Source organism: Bos taurus, chromosome 11 (genome assembly GCF_002263795.3).
Source record: "Bos taurus isolate L1 Dominette 01449 registration number 42190680 breed Hereford chromosome 11, ARS-UCD2.0, whole genome shotgun sequence".
Taxonomy (NCBI): Eukaryota; Metazoa; Chordata; class Mammalia; order Artiodactyla; family Bovidae; genus Bos; species Bos taurus.
Genome location: NC_037338.1, coordinates 38,792,928 through 38,816,342, shown reverse-complemented (window position 1 = coordinate 38,816,342; position 23,415 = coordinate 38,792,928). Strand labels below are relative to the sequence as shown.

Here is a 23,415-nt window from a genome sequence, read left to right as displayed (position 1 = left end):
CCTTCATAATAATGTGAAACAAAGACCTTTCAAAGTGACCGTGAGACTGTTTGTGCACATCAGTGCTTGCCGCAGGCCATCCTAGTGGTCAGAGTGAGAACCCAGCTAGTCGAGGTCTCCATGGAGCTCCTTCCAGACAGACCAGGCTCTTTTGTTACCCTCCTCTACTTCTCTTTTGAGTGGGTTCCAGCAATTCCCTCCTCAAACTTCAGCCATAGCACCCCTGCCCTACTCCTTCTGATGAGGTTTTTACTCATGTATATTGCGATAGAAACAGAATTCTCACCAAATATTACTTTCTCTTGTACATTTCCTGACCTCCTTAGAGCTACAGGGCCATCTGACTAGTTCTAACCGATAAAACGTGTCCGGAAGTGACATATATCACTGTTGCACTGTGGAAGTGAAAAGCCCATGTCAGATTCTCCAGTCTTATTTCTCCTGCTGTGGGGCATAAAGTCTACATGACACAAATGATGCAGAGAATAAAACAGCAGAAACTTGGTTAGCTTGGGTCCCTGAGTAACTGAGTGGGACAGATCATCACACTATACCACACTGGATACCTTGTATGAGATATCAACATTCATTTTGTTAAAACAATGATTTGGGGCTGTGTGTAATTATAGCACCATCTATCATACTCCAATTTATACAAAATGCAATTCCTGCCTGTAAGTTAGACGTGAATCTCTTACTCTTGGCCACCTCTCCATGATTCCCACGTTGGTTCTCATTTTGCCTTTTTGATCCTAGTATGCTTTGCAGCAAGTGTAGAACCTGAAGTTCTACTCACCTCCCAGGAGTAAATTATCTGAATTCCTTCTTCCCTTTTTTACCCTAAATCCTACCTCAACCCAAGTTGGTCAGAAGCTGACCCAGCTGGAGATTAAGTCACCAGAATAGAGAATGAAACAGGGAGTTTCCAGCTGAAGCAGAGCCACTAGAACAAGGGAGGTAAAAGAACTGAAACTGGAGATTAGATGGGGGCACTCAGAAGTCAGAGTCTTGAACCAAATGGTCCAGGATGGGAAGATGAGGCCAAGGGAAAAGTGAGTTATGATCAAAGTTTGGATGGTCCTGGACACTTCCCTCTAGCTCTGGTTGGTGTACCTCTACCGGATAGGCAGATGAGTCTGCTGGGGTCAAGAATCCAGTCCAATCCTGGCTGGCTTCAAGGATCAGGTGCCTACCAGCACAGAAGCACCTACCAATCAACTGTGCTAGGTGGTCTGTTAAATTCTATTATCCATGCTAATACACTGGGGAGCGTGGTTTATTCCATGCACCTTGGTGCAGGGTCCCTCTTTCTCTCCTAACAGCAATTCATATATCTCTTACCAGTGGGCTCCAACCTATCATGCTTGATAACTTGCTTCCTATTCTAAAAGCTTACAATCTTATTCACTTGCGTAAAGCAATTTCCCCAGAATAAGCACAGAGCTAATTGAAGAACTTAATGGCTAATTTCTCAAGCCAAACAAGATGTTCACATTACCTTTTGACATTCAAGTTTGTGACCAGATTATCTGATTTGGCTATGAAAGCAATAATCACACCTTACACCCCAAATAACATTAAAAACCAATGTGCAATGGAAAAGTTAATTAAGATTATGAAATATTAATTATCCTTTTTGATCTTTTCATTTAAAAAATCCATTCTTCCTTCATTTGCTCTATATTCAAAGCTGAACTGTAGATGATGTATCTCTGAATTTACAAGGTTATCCTCAGTGATATTTACAAGATAAATCTTTGTATCACACACTGAATATTTGATGAGAAGCAGCACACTGCCCAGTATCTCCTCTATTATTGATACTCCTCATATCTGGAGAAACTGTAAATCTTTACATATAGACCAAATTAAGTTTGCAATTAAATGAAAAGTCAAAAAAAAAATCCATCTACTTCAGGCCTCCAGATATAGTGAGAGGAAATGTTGCTATCAATGAACTTTCTAAAATGATCCAGTCTAAACCAAGCCAAATGCTTTTACCATGAAGGAACACTGAGTTCACTTGTAGAATGGCTCCCTGGTGGCTCAGACTGTAAAGAATCTGCCTGCATTGCAGGATACTTGGGTTCAATCCCTAGGTTGGGAAGATCCCCTGGAGAACGGAACAGCTACCCGCTCCAGTATTCTGACCTGGAAAACTCTATGGACAGAGGAGCCTGGCAGGCTACAGTACATGGGGTTACAAAGAGTCAGACACATCTGAGTGACTTTCATTCACTCACTTCCACATTAAATGGAATGAAAAGTTCAGGTCTTCATTTGCACAAGCTACATTTCAAGTGTTCAATAATCACATGTGAGAAGCATCATGGCAGAAAGGTCTATTGAACAGTTCAGAATTAGGGAAATCTCAAGGAAGAAAGACATACTAAACTCTTGACAATAGGGATCTAATATATAACATGGCGTTTATAGCTAATAACACTCTGCTATATACTTGAAGTTTGGTAAAAGAGTAAATCTTAAATTTTCTAACCCCCCCAAAAAAAACACAGTAATTATGTGAGGTGATGGAGGTGTCAGTTAACACTACTATGTTTTTTTCAACATATAAGTGTATCAAATCAACATATTCTGCACCTTAAACTTATACAATATTATATATCAATTATATCTTAATAAATCTAGGGAAAAAACCCAGGATAAGAGATAGTGAAATAGCCGTTCTAAAAACAAAAAGATGTGCACCCTAAGTTTGTGAACAGTTGATATTAGTTACAAAATTACAGATGTTACAAAATAGAGAATTGCTACAAGAAAATTTAGAAATTATATAAGCCAAGCTCTTGACCTAATGCATGAAAATAAGATGAGTTTACCAATAAGTTTTGGAAGAAGTAATGCATAAATGCTAAGGGAACTATAAAATCTCTATTGTATTAATAGTTAAAGAGGCAAGGGTTAATTTTAGCTGGGGTCAATAAAGGTATGCTTCAAGGGGAGATGGCATCTTCAATAAGTCTTAAAGTACATGCAAGATTTCAGTAAGTGGAAAACTGAGGAGAGGAGGGGCACTTAGTCTGAAGACAGAGGCAAAAAAGCAGAAACCAAGTTCAGTGAAGTTTTATTTGTCAGATTGTCCTTGTGGTGGACGATAAAGATGGACCAATGAGCTGGGGCCACTTGAAGGAGAACCAAGCGAATGAAGTCTCCCTCCTAGCAAAAAAGCCAGACTCACAGACTATTTCTGTGGAGACAGACCTCAGACGCTTTTCACCCATTTGTCCCTCTTTAGCTGGCGATTGTTAGGGCAATGAAAAGTGATTTCTCATCACAAGATCACTCCAAGTGTTCAAATGATCTATACCCTCAGGGTCAGCCCCTGTCTAAAATTTGGCAGGACTTGAGGTTAATTCTTCAGAGAAGGCAATGGCACCCCACTCCAGTACTCTTGCCTGGAAAATCCCATGGACGGAGGAGCCTGGTAGGCTGCAGTCCATGGGGTAGCTAAGAGTCGGACACGACTGAGCGACTTCACTTTCACTTTTCACTTTTCTCTTTCATGTGTTGGAGAAGGAAATGGCAACCCACTCCAGTGTTCATGCCTGGAGAATCTCAGGGACAGGGGAGCCTGGTGGGCTGCCGTCTCTGGGGTCGCACAGAGTCAGACACGACTGAAGCAACTTAGCAGAGGTTAATTCTTAGATACTAAAGGACAATGGTGACTTCACTCAAACAAAATGGACTAATGTTTCTATGGTGTGATTTTAGGACATTGTTATAATTCTGTGTCCCATTCCCTACCCTAAAACTTTGTAAATTGGCCAGTGAAACTAGCTTAAGCAAATAGGAAATGTGTTGGCAGGACTCCAGGGTAGCTCAAAGAATCAAAGAGAGCTTGCCTCCCAGGCTCTTAGCAGGACAAGGTCAGTGCTGAATATCTTAGAGGAGAACAGATTGCTTGTCACCTGGGTTTTCCCAACCCCAAATGCTCCTCGTCCTCTGTCTGCAGACAGTCTCGGTCACCAGCTGTGAACACGGAACCGCAGCTGTGTTAGGGGAAGCACACTGATTGAAACTGCCCACCCTAGCCAGGCATCATAGTAACCATTTGCATGAATTGTTTTATGACAGGAGGTCCTGCTAAGGAACACGGAACTAATAAGCCTCCACAAACCAGAGGAGTTCGGGAAAGGTGAAAAGGAGACACCACATGTCCAACCACCTCCCAGCATCCTTCTCTCTGGCACCCATCTTGGCTGAACAAGGCTTGCACCACCAGGAAGGGCTCTGAGTCAGAAGGATTAGTTAAAGAACCTGGAAACTAATCCCATCACCGTAAAACCCGAGATTGCAAGCCGTATGGCAGAGCTGTTCCCCTGGGTTCCCTTACCCTACTGCTCTCCACCCAGGTGCCCTTTCCCAATAAAATATCTTGCTTTGTCAGCAGATGTGTCTCCTCGAACAATTCATTTCCGAGTGTTAGACAAGAGCCCAGTTTCGGGCCCTGGAAGGGGTCCCCCTTCCGGCAACAGTTCTGTCATCAGAGAGGGCAGCTGCCATTTAAGAATTCACAAGGGAGAACTCAGAGGGCGTGTCTGGATCCATCACCATGGTCTGGGAACCAGGGACATGTAAAATGATGACAGTCCTCTTTTAGACTGCATGACCAGGGGCTAAGGGGAGAGGAGGAGCTTTCCTCAAAAGAAGGGGGCAAGACATGACCACTGGAAAAATTTTTGTCATCAGCTACCTCACTATGAGTATTGGGCACAGGGAGCACCAAGAACAGGTCTTTGAGGAAAATGGGCGAGAGTTTGCAAAGTCCCACTGTGCCAGACTACCATCATAACATGTACAGGAGGCCTGATGCTAGCCAAGCCATGGCCTTCTCCTACTCAACTCCAGTCTTGTAATCCTAAGGCTACACTAAAGAGCATGGGGTAACTGCCTCCAGTTTGCCAAACTCTCCCATAAAATCCCTCAGTATGGAACTTTTCTGTAAGAAGCATGCTGCCATCTGAAGCAGAGCTAAGCCTGATTCCCATTCTCTCCTCTGTCTTCAGGGTATTTCTCAGGCACACTATGATTTTTTCATTAAACAAATACATTGATTGTCTAAGATTTGAATAATAATAAATGTAAAATGTATCAATGATGGATGACAATATATTTTAAGACACAAATATGCTAAAACTAAGGATGATCCCAAAATGGGAAATCTACTCTAGGGGACAGTCCTCTCGGCTGGAGAAATCACACTCCAATTCACAGTATTCACTGAATAGAGCCCAAGGCATTCCTGACCTTTCTGGCCGCTACAACTGTTTACCACATCCACTCAAATGCAAATGTGTGCCTGCAGAAAGAATAAAACTTTCAAAGTCCTTTGGAGAAAAGAGCCTTTGCAGCTCGATCTGCACCTTCCAGAAGCTGCTTATTTAAGGAAAAGGGGCAGTCCTCTTGTGGGCCAGATCAGATAAATCACCCCAGCCTTCAAACAAAGCAATCCCATACACAGACTGCTCACAGCCTGTATGAGCATTGAATATCATCGCCGACTGCCAGTCTTATGGATGTTTCCAGACTGCATGCATGCTATATAGCTTCGGTCTGACTCTTTGCAACCCTATGGACCATAGCCCACCAGTCTCTTCTGTCCATGGGAGTCTCCAGGCAAGAATACTGGAGTGAGTTGCCATGCCCTCCTTCAGGGGATCTTCCCAACCCAGGAATCGAACTCGAATCTCATGTCTCCCACTCTGGCAGGCGGATTTTTTAGCCACTAGTGCCACCTGGGAGGCCCAGACTGGCCAAATCCAATTTAAAAATGTGGTATAAACTGTGTAAAAATGAAAAGCAAATGCATCATCTGTCTCCAAAATCAGCTTCTCTTCCTGACTTCCATGTAGTTGTCAATGAAAATACTATTTTCTCTATATCCCAGGCTTTGGACCCCACCTCCTGATACCTTCTTTCTCAGTCCCTGCATGTAGTCACAAAGCCTAGCAGTTTTTCATCCACGGTTTTTCCTAGCCCATCCTTTGTGTTCCTGCCCCCTGGCACAGCTCTAGTACCATTTGGGCTGAGAGCCAAATCTGGCCCACCACCTGTTTTGGGGAAATAAAACTTTACTGGAACTCAGTCTTCCTTATATTTCCATATTATCTGGCTGCTTTCACACTATAATAGCAAAGCTGAAGGATTGAGACAGAGACTGTTGCCTCTCAAAGCCTGAAATATTTACTATGAGGCCCTTAACAGGAAATATTTGCCAACTGCTTGCTCCTCTATATATATTATTGCAACAGGTCTGCCCCATTCTAATTTCTTTCTTGTTCTTTCTACTTTTTCAAGTGTCCCCTAACCAATACCCTGTAGTCAATTACTAATGGATTTTATCTCTCTCTCACACACACACTCTGTTTAAAACTTATAAAAAAAAAAAAAGCTTCGCATTGCCCTTAGAACAATTCCCAATGCTATGTTCTACTCGAGTGTGTGTGGCTTACCTCTCCAACTTGCCTCCCCACTCCATACTCCAGCTCCACTGGCTGTTCTTATTGTCTTCCAGTATCAAGTTCTTCCTGCTCCAGGGCCTTTGCACCTACCATTCCCCTTGAGTGGAACCATCTTCCCCATCCACTTTCATCTGGACAACAGCTCTCATCCTTCATCTCTGCATCAATGTCAACTCCTAGGAAATGAGTTCACTCTTCCTGATGAAGCTTTCTCTCACTCTGATCTCTCCTACTTTTCTAGTACCCTCTCATTTCCATCCATGGAAAGAAATTAAGCATTTATTTGTTTGCTTATTGTATTAATGTCAATCTCACTGATCATAATAGCTCCATAAGGCCAATGATTATGTACATTTTACTTATCATTCCACATCCAGCAGTGGTCAAATCATATTTTTTTAATGAATGGATGACCTTCTGTTCATTCTCAAATACAGGAGCAACCCCAAGTCCAAGGAGTGGTGGCTACACGGGCGCAGGAGGCCGAGAGGAACTACTCCATGTTCAAGGTCAGGAGGGGCGGTGGAAATATCCCTCATCCAAGGTAAGGAGCAGCAGCTGCGCTTTGCTGGAGCAGCTATGAAGAGATACCCCACATCCAAGGTAAGACAAACCCAAGTAAGACGTAGGTGTTGCGAGATGGCATCAGAGGGCAGACACACTGAAACCATAATCAGAAAACTAGTAAATCAAGTCACATAGACCACAGCCTTGTCTAACTCAATGAAACTAAGCCATGCCATGTGGGGCCACCCAAGACGGGCAGGTCATGGTGGAGAGGTCTGACAGAATGTGGTCCACTGGAGAAGGGAATGGCAAACCACTTCAGTATTCTTGTCTTGAAAACCCCATGAACAGTATGAAAAGGCAAAATGATAGGATACTGAAAGAGGAACTCCCCAGGTCAGTAGGTGCCCAATATGCTACTGGAGATCAGTGGAGAAAGAACTCCAGAAAGAATGAAGGGATGGAGCCAAAGCAAAAACAATACCCAGTTGTGGATGTGACTGGTGTTAGAAGCAAGGTCTGATGCTGTAAAGAGCAATATTGCATAGGAACCTGGAATGTTATGTCCATGGATCAAGGCAAATTGGAAGTGGTCAAACAGGAGATGGCAACAGTGAACGTCGACATTCTAAGAATCAGCGAACTAAAATGGACTGGAAAGGGTGAATTTAACTCAGATGACCATTATATCTACTACTGTGGGCAGGAATCCCTCAGAAGAAATGGTGTAGCCATCATGGTCAACAAAAGAGTTCGAAATGCAGTACTTGGATGCAATCTCAAAAATGACAGAATGATCTCTGTTCATTTCCAAGGCAAACCATTCAATATCACAGTAATCCAAGTCTATGCCCCAACCAGTAACGCTGAAGAAGCTGAAGTTGAATGGTTCTATGAAGACCTACAAGACCTTTTAGAACTAACACCCAAAAAAGATGTCCTTTTCATTATAGGGGACTGGAATGCAAAAGTAGGAAGCCAAGAAACACCTGGAGTAACAGGCAAACTTGGCCTTAGAATATGGAATGAAGCAGGGCAAAGGCTAATAGAGTTTTGCCAAGAGAACACCCTGGTCATAGGAAACACCCTCTTCCAACAACACAAGAGAAGACTCAACACATGAACATCACCAGATGGTCAACACCGAAATCAGATTGATTATATTCTTTGCAGCCAAAGATGGAGAAGCTCTATATAGTCAACAAAAACAAGACCAGGAGCTGACTGTGGCTCAGATCATGAACATCTTATTGCCACATTCAGACTTAAATTGAAGAAAGTAGGTAAAACCACTAGACCATTCAGATATGACCTAAATCAAATCCCTTATGATTATACAGTGGAGGTGAGAAATAGATTTAAGGGCCTAGATCTGATAGATAGAGTGCTTGATGAACTATGGAATGAGGTTCATGACATTCTACAGGAGACAAGGATCAAGACCATCTCCATGGAAAAGAAATGCACAAAAGCAAAATGGCTGTCTGGGGAGGCCTTACAAATAGCTGTGAAAAGAAGAGAAGGGAAAAGCAAAGGAGAAAAGGAAAGATATAAGCATCTGAATGCAGAGTTCCAAAGAATAGCAAGGAGAAATAAGAAAATCTTCCTCAGCAATCAATGCAAAGAAATAGAGGAAGACAACTGAATGGGAAAGACTAGAGATCTCTTCAAGAAAATTAGAGATACCAAGGGAACATTTCATGCAAAGATGGGCTCAATAAAGGACAGAAATGGTGTGGACCTAACAGAAGCCAAAGATATTAAGAAGAGGTGGCAAGAATACACAGAGGAACTATACAAAAAAGATCTTCATGACCAAGATAATCACGATGGTGTGATCACTCAACTAGAGCCAGACATCCTGGAATGCGAAGTCAAGTGAGCCTTAGAAAGCATCACTATGAACAAAGCTAGTGGAGGTGATGGAATTCCAGTTGAGCTATTTCAAATCCTGAAAGATGATGCTGTGAAAGTGCTGCACCCAATATGCCAGCAAATATGGAAAACTCAGCAGTGGCCACAGGACTGGAAAAGGGCAGTTTTCATTCCAATCCCAAAGAAAGGTAATGCCAAAGAATGCTCAAACTACCACACAGTTGCACTCAACTCACACGCTGATAAAGTAATGCTCAAAATTCTCCAAGCCAGGCTTCAGCAATACGTGAACCATGAACTTCCAGATGTTCAAGCTGGTTTTAGAAAAGGCAGGGGAACCAGAGATCAAATTGCCAACATCTGCTGGATCATCAAAAAAGCAAGAGAGTTCCAGAAAAACATCTAATTCTGCTTTATTGACTATGCCAAAGCCTTTGAGTGTGTGGGTCACAATAAACTGTGGAAAATTCTGAAAGAGATGAGAATACCAGACCACCTGACCTGCCTCCTGAGAAACGTATATGCAGGTCAGGAAGCACCAGTTAGAACTGGACATGGAACAACAGACTGGTTCCAAATAGGAAAAGGAGTTCGTCAAGGCTCTATATTGTCACCCTGTTTATTTAACTTCTATGCAGAGTACATCATGGGAAACGCTGGGCTGGAAGAAACACAAGCTGGAATCAAGATTGCCGGGAGAAATATGAATAACCTCAGATATGCAGATGACACCACCCTTATGGCAGAAAGTGAAGAGGATCTAAAGAGCCTCTTGATGAAAGTGAAAGAGGAGAGTGAAAACGTTAGCTTAAAGCTCAACATTCAGAAAACAAAGATCATGGGGTCCGGTCCCATCACTTCATGGGAAATAGATGGGGAAACAGTGGCAGACTTTATGTTTTGGGCTCCAAAATCACTGCAGATGGTGACTGCAGCCGTGAAATTAAATGATGCTTACTCCTTGGAAGGAAAGTTATGACCAACCTAGATAGCATATTCAAAAGCAGAGACATTACTTTGCCAACAAAGGTCCGTCTAGTCAAGGCTATGGTTTTTCCAGTGGTCATGTATGGATGTGAGAGTTGGACTGTGAAGAAAGCTGAGCGCCGAAGAATTGATGCTTTTGAACTGTGGTGTTGGAGAAGACTCTTCAGAGTCCCTTGGACTGCAAGGAGATCCAACCAGTCCATTCTAAAGGAGATCAGTCCGGGGTGTTCTTTGGAAGGACTGATGCTAAAGCTGAAACTCCAGTACTTTGGCCACCTCATGTGAAGGGTTGACTCATTGGAAAAGACTCTGATGCTGGGAGGGATTGGGGGCAGGAGGAGAAGGGGATGACAGAGGATGAGATGACTGGATGGCATCACCGACTCAATGGACGTGAGTTTGAGTGAACTGCGGGAGTTGGTGATGGACAGGGAGGCCTGGCGTGCTGGGATTCATGGGGTTGCAAAGAGTCAGACATGACTGAGTGACTGAACTGAACTGAATCTCTCTTTGGCCTGGTACACTCTGGTTCTATTCCATTTTCCAGTCCTAGTTGGATGCCTCACTCCAGATAAACTGAGATAACCAGCATTTCTCACATATACCCTTTTTCACTTTCCTCATCCCTCTCCTTCACTGGCTTCTCTATCATTTTTGCTTAGGAAAATCTTTCTCTTCCAGGCTGAATTCATGCAATTATCCTAGGATGCTGCGTAATAATTAAAATAGTTTGAATAATATAAAATAAAGGCATATTTCATAAGGATGCTTCCTGAAACAATCTTTAATATAGTTTCATACTCTCATGCCAAAGTATACAATTCAACAAAAGAAACTCTCTGCAGGAAGGCTATGATACATTCCTGATTCTCTGATAGGCTTCACTTAGGAACAAATTTTAGAGTGTAGATGGATGACTCACATAACCTTCAGATTGTTTTCCATTAATATTTTTTCTCTCAGCTTCAGTTTGGAAAGTAATTGAGTACTAATGAGTACTGACAGGTACCTTTACTCTGTTTCAGTTAAACTGAGCTGGGGAATAGAATTGATAACTTTGTGTGAAATCTGAGGATCCTGACTGAGACTCATGCCAAAGAACAAAGAAGGCGAACTCACATTCAGTGATAATTCGGTGATAAGAAAGTGCATCCTTATGTCAAACTCGATGAGGTGCTATACCAAGGATATGGCAACCTGTCTACTGAACGCTTTTAACTCTTCATCGTAAAACTTTACCATCTGCATAAAAGAGAATGCTCAGGGCCTATTGCCTATTGTCTACATTCAGTTTTTTAGAAGAGATAGCAAATTATCCCCCCAAAAGTTAAAGAGGAGTGAGGCTACAACACATTTCTGTTGCGCGTGTACTTGTCCCCTCCCTTGTTTCACATAAAGAGTGTTGTTTCTGAGTTGTTTACTCATAATGACCTTGTTTTGGGCAAGAATCCAAAGCATTTCTTTTGTGTTGCTGCTAATCGACAGCTTCCTGTTACGTATGCAGTTGTAATTGTAGGATTCAAGTATAGGGATGTATACACAAATATATGCATACCCAAATTTTGTTCTCCCTCATAGTTTCTTTATGTCAAGTGGCTTTATTCAAACCATTTATGACTCTGTTGAACCCGACAAGAGCCACGACAGCTTCAGCATGCCTCCAGTCTCTTCCAGTGACATTCACTATGAATCAGTACCCTAATCAGTGCCTCAACAAACTCTTTGCCCTCACATCCAGTACTTTGACATGAAAACATTAGACAAATAATATTGAGCTCCTACTGTGTAGCAGGCATCTTGCTAGGGATTATTAAAAAGAGAACATTTCTGACCTCAGTTACTAATGGAAGCTTATACAGGTGGGCCATAAGTTTTTTCCTTTGGGATGATTTTGTTTGCTTCCTCCTGTACAATATTATGGACCTCTGTCCATAGTTCTTCAGGCACTCTGTTTACTAGATCTAATCCCTTGAATCTATTCGTCACTTCCACTGTATGTTCAGCTAGAAAAGACTCTTGAGAGTTCCTTGGAAAGCAAGGAGATCAAACCAGTCAATCCTAAAGGAAATCAACCCTGAATACTCTTTGGAAGTACTGATGTTGAAACTGAAGCTCCAATACTTTGGCCACCTGATGTGAACAGCTGACTCACTGGAAAAAAACCCTGATGATGGGCAAGATTGAAGGCAGAAGGAGAGGATGACAGAGGATGAGATGTTTGGATGGCATCACCGATTCAATGGATAAGAACTTGGGCAAACTCCAGGAGATGGTGACGGACAGGGAAGGCTGGCATGCAACAGTCCATAGGGTCGGGAAGAGTTGGACATGACTTAGCTACTGAACAATAACAGAAGTCACACTTATAAACATAAATAAACATAAGTAAATAACATTTATATATATAAGTAACATTCTTATTGAATCAGCCACTATTTTAAGCACTTTAACTGTACTGTGTCATTTGGTCTTTTAAGAAAACAAAAATTCCTAAGGAAGGTGATATTATCTATTATTTATACAGAAGGAAACTGACATTTAAAGAGATTAAGTAATATGCCCAAAGGCACTCCTCTAGAAAGTGGTAGAGGCAGGATTCAAACCCACATGCTTCAAGGCTGGCACATTTAACCCTCTTGCTATTTAAGACACCATGTTTGGTCACGCAGTTTGCACACACTCAACTCAAAGGAGCAAGTTCAAATGAACTACACCCTATACAATCCCATACAGCAGCATGAAGCACACCACCGTATTTCCTTGAACTATCCTTTTCTACTGTCCAAAACAAAAATAAACATAAAGATGAAGGGAAATGAAATGGACAAATTCCTAGGAAGACATAAAATACTGACACCAACAAAAATAAATAGAAAACCTGAATAGACATAATAAATAAGGAGATAGAGTCAGTAATTTTTAAATTGTCTACAAAAAAATTCTAAGCCCGATTGTCTTTATTGATAAATTCTACAAAACCTTTGTAGAAGAAAACCAACATGTCATAAAATTTCCAAAGAAGAGAGAACACTTCCAACTCATTCTTTGATACCAAAAGCACAAGCTATAAGAGTGAAAAATAAAATTGCTGCAAAGGGTACCATCAAGAAAGTAAAAACATAACCACAGAATGGGAAAAATATTTGGAAATTAAATAACTGGTAAGGGAACTAGTGAGCATAATATAAAAAATCCCTTACAACTCAATAATAAAAAGACAACCCAATTTTAAAATGGTCAAAAGATTTAAAAAGACATTTCTCCAAAGAAGACATGCCTGAACAGGCAACAGGCATATAAAAAGATGTTCAACATCATTATTCATAGAGAAATGCAAATCAAAACCACAAAGAGATTTCACCTCACACCCACTAGGATGGCTATAATAAAGACAATAACAACTGCTGATGAGGATGTGGGGTATTTGGGACCCTCATACATTGTGGGAATATAAAATATGTGCAGCCAATTTGGAAAACTGTCTGGCAGTTTCTCAAAGATTAAATATAGAGTTAACTCAGCAATTCCAGTCCTAATTATACATGCAAGAAAAATGAAAGCATACCTCTACACACAAACATAGTATTCTCCATAATGGCCAGAAAGTAGAAACAACCCAAAGGCCACGGAGTGATAAATGTATAGATACAATATGGTATATCCTGACGTTGGAATGTTATTTGTTAATACAAAGAAATGAAGTATTGATACATGCTACAACATGGATGAACATTTTAAACCTTATGCTAAAGGGGTCAAACCCAGGTCTCCTGCATTGCAGGCAGATTCTTTACTATCTGAGCCACAAGGGAAGCCCAAGAATACTGGAGTGGGTAGCCTATCCCTTCTCCAGGGGATCTTCCCGACCCAGGAGTTGAACCTGGAGGAGGTGAGCTACCAGGGAAACCCTAAGTTAATTAAGCCAGCCTCAAAGGGCCATATATTGTATGATTTCACTACATGAAATGCCCAGATTATAGCTCAGATGGTGAAGAATCTGCCTGCAATGCAGAAGACCCAGGTTCAATCACTGGCTCAGAATGATCCCCTGGAGAAGGGAATGGCTACCTACTCCAGTATTCTTATCTGGAGAATCCCATGGACAGCGGAACCTGGCGGGCTACAGTCCATGGGATCACAAAGAGTCAGACACGACTGAGCAACTAAAACTTTCATAGTGACAGAAAGTAGACTTGTGATTTCCTAAGGCTGGTGGGATTGAGGGAAATAGGCAGTGATTGCCAGCAAGTACACGTTTCTTTTGGGTTTGAAATATTCTAAAATATTCTACATACTTGGACAAAAATATACTAAAATTGACGGTGGCAATGACTGCTCTGAATATACTAAAAAAAAATATTGAATTGTATACTTTAAATGGGTGAATTGTAAGATCTATGAATTATAATTGAACAGAGTTTTTACTAAAAATTGATGTAGAAAGGGTGGGATGGAGAGAGAAAAGAATGGCGGGGGGCAAAGTTCTCTTTAAATATGGAACATTAAGTAACATTCATTTCAGTCAGTTCAGTTCAGTCGGCCAGTCGTGTCCGACTCTTTGCGACCCCATGAATTGCAGCATGCCAGGCATTAATCTCTCCCCACATGCCAACAAAATACTGAGAAAAAAAAATTTTTTTAAGCATAATCTCTTTTTTAAAAGAGATGACAAATAACATAGGAGAAAAGACTACAGCCAAGGGGAGATGTCAACACAATTTTGAATGCTGGAAAAGTAGATGCATGAATGTCATCCTGACATAGCAGACTCAAAAAAGCTGAAAACCAAGCTTATATGGGAAGACAAGATGGAATATTTGCATGCCAGAAAGGACCAGAAAGTCTCAGAAATGGAATGCATTGGTTACTTCTGAAGACCGTGCTATGGGATGAGGCTGAAAATAGGAGTGTTGGTTGAAAGTTTATGTAAGGAGGCATTAAGTTCCCTTCCTACACCCATGGAATTAGGCAACACACCCCATCACCACCTCTATGCCTTCCCTGACTCTGCTGCTGCAATGGGAGAAAGACAGGTGGTTTTCCTTCTGCATAGGAAGTGGGTTTCAGACTCTAGGTTCAGGACGTAGGCTCTGGACTCAGAGACCCAAGACATGGATGCAGGAGGATTGAGACGATCAACTAAAAACCGGGGAATGTAATCAAATCCATGGAAAAATAAAGTATAAGAATCTCACATAAAGTAAAACAAAGTGACAAAATGATGGTAAGTAAGAAAGAAAAGAACATTGGAGGATTAATTCAGATGGTCAAACATTAAAATTATAAGAGTTCTAAGCATGAGTGGGTGAAAAATGAGATGAGGAAAAAATGGAAGGAAGATTATTTAAAAAAAAATAATGCAAGAAAATTTTCTACAACTTGAATGTGCTTCTAAATGGATAGGATGTGTCAGGTATCCTGAAGAATGCCCATCATTGCAAAATTTCATAATACTAGAATTCTGGAAGAGTACTTTCTGCAAATTTCTAAGGGAAATTCTGTCCAAGACAGATTTCTATACTTAACAAAATGACTGGTCAAGTGTGAGGGTAGAATGTAGACCAAGGAAGAGGAATCATGTAAACCACGAGGTCAGGATTCAACACAGGAGAGAAACAAACAAAATTCCCAGAATGATGGTGAAGGGGAGCCTCTGGGTGACAGCTGGGCTGCAGACCTAGAGAACAATTGGAGCAGATGGAAACAGAGGGTAGGAGAATTCTGAAAGGCTTATCTCCAAGGCTAATGGGCAGGGGTAGGGAGAGCAAGACATTACTTGAAGTGATGACCTTATAGAAAGAAGGGCTCAGCCTTCAGGAGTTTAGGGGTGAGCTAAATAGATAAGAAAAACAGAGCAACTTAATAGCTCTAGAGCAAATAAAAGGCACTATAAGAAAAGAAGAGTAAATTTAGAGGTTGTTGTTGTTCAGTCACTAAGTCGTGTCTGACTCTCTGCGACCCCATGGATTGCAGCACACCAGGCTTCCCTGTCCTTCACTATCCGGTGGTGTCTGCTCAGACTCACATCCATTGAGTCAAGGATGCCATCCAACCATCTCATCCTCTGTCACCCTCTTCTCCTCCTGCTCTCCAACTTTCCCAGCATCAGGGTCTTTTCTAATGAGTCAGTTCTTCACATCAGGTGGACAAAGTATTGGAGCTACAGCATCAGTCCTTCCAATGAATATTCAGGACTGATTTCCTTTAGGATTGACTGGTCTGATCTTGCAGATTTAGAGGTATATAATCATAATTTTGGGGTCCTTCTAAGATACTTGGTAGATCACTTTTTCTCCTTCCCACCTAAGTTTTGAATAATTTGATAAATAAAACTAAGAAATTCAGGGGAAAGATAAAATACCACTTTTATTCTTTATGATAAAGGTTGATTTGGCTAAAGTAGTTTAGTTGGGAGAACCAAATGGACTGAACACTAGATTGGGCATATTTTCTCACCCAGCAAGGGCAGTGCTCCACAGAGTGCTTGTTCCTTGGTAATGAACAGTTTCCAGTGGGGCAGAAGGAAAAATAACTGATCCAAATTTACCAACCAAATCAAGCTACTCCTTCTCCCTTAGAGAGAAGGAAATGACTAACTGAGTTGGGCAGAGAGAACAGAGAAATCGCACCTCAAGGAAGAAAACTTCAGGAGTGGGGAACAGGCTTCCCTCCTGACATTAACAATGCCAACGTGAAGAGTGATTTCACCAGAAACTATAACAGGGCAATGTAAGAAGGGTAAGGGAGTGCAGACATTTATGACAGAGGTGGCGTTAGAGAGCTAAATCCCCATTCTCAAAAGAGAACTGCAATAGCTGGTATGAAAATGAAAAGCCAAGAAATGATAGAACATATTAAGAGGCAGTAAGCAGCCAAAGAAATAGCCGAAAACAGCTCTAAGAGTAGAATGTGGCAGCCTTGGAGAAAGGGCTGGGTGGGGAGATGCAGAGCAGAGAACTCCTACTCTTTCAATGTGAACTTGTCTGTCATGCTGTTGAACTTTAAGATTTTGGGTTAGGTTGAATCAACGAAATTGCCAATATTTGACTATGTATGGCCTTAAAATGGCCATCCCATGTACACGAACATACATTTGCATAATTCAATCTAAAATGTTAAGAGAAACTCAATTTTAGAAACTTTTCTAATGGGAGGCAAAGGAATGTGATCCTTGGAGAACTTTCTCTGCCCCTCTTTCTCTGGTTTGTGTGCCTCTCCCTGGAACCCCCTCACCCCCATTGATGTACCTATGTGTGTGGTTCTACAGCATTGTCATCATCTGACCTGGTCTCCTCTACACTGGTTGTGACTATTTTGAGAGGATGACTCTTTTTATAAGGGAAGCCACACAGCAGCGAGCCCAAAGCAGCTGCAGTATTTTCTAAATGACATAACCTGTGTTAACAACCTTTGTTGGGTCTTGGACCCAAAGCTTCCTTTCCCAGGTGTTCATAGTAACTCCTTATGGCTTCTGGACCTTCTGGCTAAGATCAAGTGTAGTATCTTCTTAACAGTTTAATATAATAACCCCTTAGTAGACTATCATAGGATTTTTCACAGAATCTACATCAAGCTCACTACTTGCAGTTTGTAGAATCTGTTATAGTCTCCTTTTTTTAACAGAAAACTGTTTTCCCATCGAGGCTTCCCAGGTGGCTCATTGGTAAAGAACCCACCTTGCCAATGCAGGAGACACAGAGGAGGAAATGGCAACCCACTCCAATATTCTTTCCTGGAAAATCCCAAGGACAGAGGAACCTGGTGGGCTATAGTCCATGGGGTCGCAAAGAATCAGACATGACTGAGCAAGCACACACACATTTTTCCATTCAGCTTCTCACCACGGTCCACGTTACATATTTGGAAGTTCTCTCAACAGTTGGAGTGATGTGTGTGCACCAGGAGACCTGATCTCTCTTAGGTGCTCTGGAGGCCAAATAACGGAGCAATTTAGTTCTCAGACTCAGATGGCCAGGGTATAAATTATGTTCCTTCCCTCCCCCTAATTACATGAAACATAAATAGTTTCACCTTCATAAGTTTATGATTCCTAATATCTAAATAAGATAGTGCCTAAAACCACAGAGTTACTGTACAAATTCAATGAGATGATGCAGGAAGCATTCAGATATGTCACTGTTACTCTCTGACATGGGTTTCCTCCAGTCTGGACTTCTATTTCCCTTTCATTGATGGATGTTCTATGATTTTCAATCCAAAGATCATTCTTTGTTGCCAAAATAATGGTGAAAGAAGGAGAAAAAGCTCTGTTTTTTTTTTTTTTTTTTTTTGGAATTATTGGTATACACAAAAGAAAAACTCCAGGTAACAGGCCCATTTCCCACCTCTGCCTTGTGGAGTTACTCTTAACCTAATTTTATTGGGTTTGTTGCCCTGAACATTTCTTACTAGCTCATGGGAATTGAAGTCTCCACAACATTGTTCCCACAGGGTTTGCCTATTACCCCTGGCTCCAAGGGCTCACTTCCCTCTATAAGTATACTTCTGAAATGACAACTCATCAGAGAGTCCAGTGTAGCCACCCTGGTTTTTCTAAGCACCCATTTATACCTCTCACTGGGTGTCTGCATTTGTGCAGATGAATACCATGGCTTTGAAAGCTCCTCATCCCTCCAGGTACCTGCTTTTATCTGAATTCCAGGACCCAGAGTCTCAGCCTTACCAGGTCCAGCTTTCCTCCCTGGTTCTCACTGCCTCAGCGAGTCTCACAAGACTCTTCTCACTCACCACTACCCTCTCTTGGCTAGAATTAGATCTCAAGCAGTGATTTTACTACTTACTTACTTTCTAAATAAGCTGGGAAATAATAGGTAATCAGAAAAACCCTATTTGTGTGAAGGTGTTTGGGGAAATGTACAGTACAAATGCGTAAGTACCAGTTTTCACTCAAAGAAGCAACTCTAATAATGAGACTTTCTGACAGCCTATTTAGCCAGCAAAGGAGAGAATGTTTGGTGCCCTGAATAACTTCTTGGCATCCTTTAAATCATGATCTTTACCCAAATGGCCACTTCATCTAAATGAGAACCATCTTGGTGATGAGATGAGAAGATGCAAGTCCTCTGCTAGCATCCCTTTCCTCGGAGCCTCTGTTTCTCAACTGTAAATGAAGGTGCTGAAATGGGTGATCCCAAAGGTCTCATCACTATGAAAGTTTGGGGATTTTAAGTAGACTGAGGGTTTAATAGACTGAGGATTTTTCCTGATAGCTAATGTTTGACCTAATTAGACAGTAAAAACTCTGCTTGCAATGCAGGAAACCTGGGTTTGATCCCTGGCTTGGAAAGATCTCCTGGAGAAGGAAATGGCAATCCACTCTAGTATTCTTGCCTGGAAAATCCTGTGGACAGAGGAGCCTGGTGGGCCACAGTCCATGGGGTTGCAAAGAGTTGGACATGACTGAGCGACTAACACTTTCACTTACTTTAAAGAAAATATTATGTCAAAGAAGCATATTAGATTCCCGTATCAAGAAATATGTAAACATCCCATCTCTTTCCATGTTTCCTTTTATATATTCATGAAGTTCTCTTTTTCTAAGTATTCATTTTTTTGCACTGAGGCCCTCGCCAAGCCTGTTTTTCATCTATTGTTCTATTTCCCCAGTAGATGGCAGCCGGTCACAACTTTCAATTACCTTCTTCCTACAAACTCAGGGCAGACAATCCAGAAAATAAACACAGAGTGAAGAGAATGGGGTGGGGGGAAGGCATTTATCAAACACAGATAAATAAAAATAAATTTATATTAAGCATGCACCCAAAATATTTATTGAGTTTTCTAAAATTTAAACAACAAATTAGGTTCTACATATTAATATAAATTATGTCATAAACTAGAGTGTTTGATAGACATTTCAGAATGTTGTATGTTAGAATTGAGTGCAACCCTTCAGAATTATGAAGCTATGGGATTATGGTTGATCCAAGTGATGCTGTCACATTGCTATTTTAAAAACATTTAGAAAACCATTTTCTGGAGGATACTTCCAGGATCAGTTTCTAGCCTACAAGAGAAAAACAGTCTCAATGCCCCCTTTTTGACAATTCTTCCCCAATAGCATCATCTTCCTTGATAATCCTTAAATTTAAGAGTTGTTTTTAATCCCCTTGGAAAAGTTATTCCCAAATATTCCACACTCAATGAAGTTTGACCATCGATTTTTAATTATTTTGGAAAGAACAGAATTCAGCATCTTACTACCAAATTTTCAGCCCATGTGCTCTGTCTCTCAGCTGGCTGTTTTGGCCTTGGTGGGTAGAGCATGGTCCATATTGTAGGAGGGTTTATTCTGGAACTCTGGCAAGCAACGAAGCCAGATTGAAAAGGCTTCTAGAATTGTGAAACATGAACCGTTACAAATTTAGACCTTCTGAGAAATTTAAGATGGTGAGCAAAGATCTCAGAGCCTCAGGTCATAAAGAACCAGTTCCTGCTTCAAGCCTGGCAATGGATTAGGAACCCCAGTGCCATCAGCATAGGCCTTACCAGGACTGGTCTTCCTGTCCTTAGCCTACATGCAGAGCTCCTAAAAAGGCCCAGCTACTTGATACCCTTGGAGCCAGAACCATCCATAGTCATCTGAAAGTGAAGTGAAAGTGAAAGTTGCTCAGTCTTTGCAAGCCCATAGACTATAGCCCACCAGGATCCTCTGTCCATGGAATTCTCCAGGCCAGAATACTGGAGTGGGTAGCCGTTCCCTTCTCCAGGGGATCTTCCCAACCCAGGGATCGAACCCAGGTATCCCTCACTGCAGGAGGATTCTTTACCATCTGAGTCCTTATTTGAAGGCTTTCCTATTTCCCTACTGGAACAAAAGCCCTGTCCTGAACTATTTCTCTGTGAATCCATCCCTGGCTCTTTCAACATAGCCAGCCCATGCTGAAAGTGCATAGGCATGCATGCATGCTAAGTCACCTTGAATTGTGTCTGACTATTTGCAACCCTATGGAACAGAGCCCTCCAGGCTCCTCTGTCTATGGAATTCTCCAGGCAAGAATACTGGAGTGGGTTGCCTTGCCCTTCTCCAGGGAATCTTCCCAACCCAGGGATCAAAGCCGAGTCTGTTATGTCTCCTGCATTGGCAGGTGGGTTCTTTACCACTAGTGCCCCCTGGGAAGCTGGAAAGTACACAAGGAAGATGCACAAACACTACCATCTGGCCCAACCAGTAGCCCCCACCTCAGATACTACTGACCTGTCCTATTCTCCTCATATCTCCTCAAGTATTGTGTTCCCTGACCTTTACACTCCAACTCTCAAAGTCTACCTTGGGCTCTGCTTACCATGGGGCCCTTCTTTCCCCACCACTGTCAGCTTCTGTAACTCTCTGGGTTTGGGTTCCTCCAGGTATGAGATGGGCTCCTCTTGGCCCATCCTCAACCTAGGAACTCCCTGTTCTCTGAGAGGAGAAAGGATCAAATACCTGGCTCTGATGCCCTCATTTCTCACCACTGAGATCTTAGAGGATAGGGAACATGAACACTTGAGTGGATTATACTCTGAAACCACTGGGTTGAGTTAACATAAAGGCTGGTTGCATGATCTTCTAGACCTCTAGTGACATGAGCAATTATGTTTCCTAGTTACTAAATCTAGTTTGATTCAAGTTTTCACTAATTGGCTCCTTCAACTCCCTGTGGTGGTTGCAGCCTCACCCACAGCCCACCACGAAGTTCACAGCCCTGAAGCTCTGCAGGTTTATAGGCGCAGTTTCGTGGCTTCCTACGGATGTGAGGATACTCACTGCAGTTAAATGGTGGGAGAACTAGGCCATCTGACTCCCAGGTTAGGTTTCCTTGGGCAAACCTTCACTGACCCTGAGTTGCTCTAATTTTAACCTTCAATGTGTTTTTTCCACAGCCTGAAAATTCTCTGCTATAGGAACTTACAAGTTAGTATAACAATGACAATTCTATCAACATCCTATAACTCTATAGTAATAATCCTAATATTTATTATTTACTATGTGTTCGCCCCTATTCTTAGCACTCTTTTTTATTATTTAATACTGTAAACAACTCTAGGGGTTGGTATGATTATTATCCCCATTTTTAAGAAGAAAAGGTTGTGATATAAGCCACAAACCAGAGAGAAAAACAAATATTCCTATTTCAGATTCATCCACACAGGTTTGTGACTCAAATGAGCTGTTTAGTCCATAAAGAGGCCTCAGGTTTACAGCAGTGGCCCAGGCAGATCTTTTGGCAGGAGCTACAGAGCCCAAATGAAGAGAAACTAAACTCTTGAATGTGAAAGAGAGTGAAAAAGCTGGTTTAAAACTCAACATTCAAAAAACTAAGATCACGGCATCAGGTTCCACAACTTCATAGCAAAGAGATGGGGAAAAAGTGGAAACAGTGGCAGATTTCATTTTCTTGGGCTCCAAAATCACTACAGATGGTGACTGTAGCCACAATATTAAAAGATGCTTGCTCCTTGGAAGAAAAGCCATGACAAATTTAGAGAGCATGTTAAAAAGTAGAAACATTACTTTGCCAACAAAGGTCTGCATAGTCAAAGCTATGGTTTTTTCAGTAGTCATGTATAGATGTGAGAGTTGGACCATAAAGAAGGCTGAGCACTGAAGAATTGATGCCTTCGAACTGTGGTGCTATAGAAGACTCTTGAGAGTCCCTTGGACTGCAAGGAGATCAGATCAATCAATCCTAAGGGAAATCAACCCTGAATATTCACTGGAAGGACTAATGCTGAAGCTGAAGCTCCAAAACTTTGTCCAACCTGTTGCGAAGAGCCAACTCACTGGAGAAGACCCTGATGCTGGGAAAGGTTGAGTGGCAGAAGAAAGAGCCACAGAGGATGGATGTAATGGTTAGATGGCATCACCAACTCAATGGACATGAGCTTAAGCAAACTCCAGGAGATAGTAAAGGACAGGGAAGCCTAGCATGCTGCACTTGATGGAGATGCAAAGAGTCGGACAGGGCTTAGTGACTAAACAACAACAGAGCCCAAGGGGAGGTGCTTGGCCCATGGGGGACACTATCCCCAAACTTCTCTCAGAGATTTCCAACCAGGGCTTTTAGGAGTAACCTTACATGGGTAAGGCTAGCTTCCAAACGGGCTTTGGAACACAGAAGACAAAGGATCTAAGAATCATATGGTATCTGAAATAGGCCTTGTACTGAGGGGTTCCCAGCATGTAGAACTTTCAGTGCAGATACCAGGATGATTCCAGGAAAACCAGGATGAACCACTCTATCTTTCAAAGAAATCCAGCTCTACTTTAATACTACCAGAGACTCCAGGGGCCTCCTGTCTTCCCTCAAAGGTCACAAGACTCCTAATTTCATTGGCTTCCATCTTCCTCCAACACTCAAACAGGGATGAGGTCTATATATCAAATTCCATGTCGCCTGTTGATGGGTTTCCTAGCTGGTCTTAGTACAAAGGATGAAAATCTCTTGCTTCCTGCCAACAGTAAACCAGTGGAACTTATTACCACCACCACCCGCCCTCCCCCCCAACCCAAATAGAATTGGAATAACTTTTTTATTTAAGTTTGGATGCAAAGGAGTTCAGA

At 41.8% G+C, this 23,415-nt stretch overlaps 1 pseudogene; it reads left to right on the top strand.

Moving 5' to 3' along the window:
• The first annotated feature begins 17,315 nt into the window (after nt 1–17,315).
• LOC112448945 (uncharacterized) lies at nt 17,316–17,482 on the top strand (annotated as a pseudogene).
• Nucleotides 17,483–23,415: the final 5,933 nt, after the last annotated feature.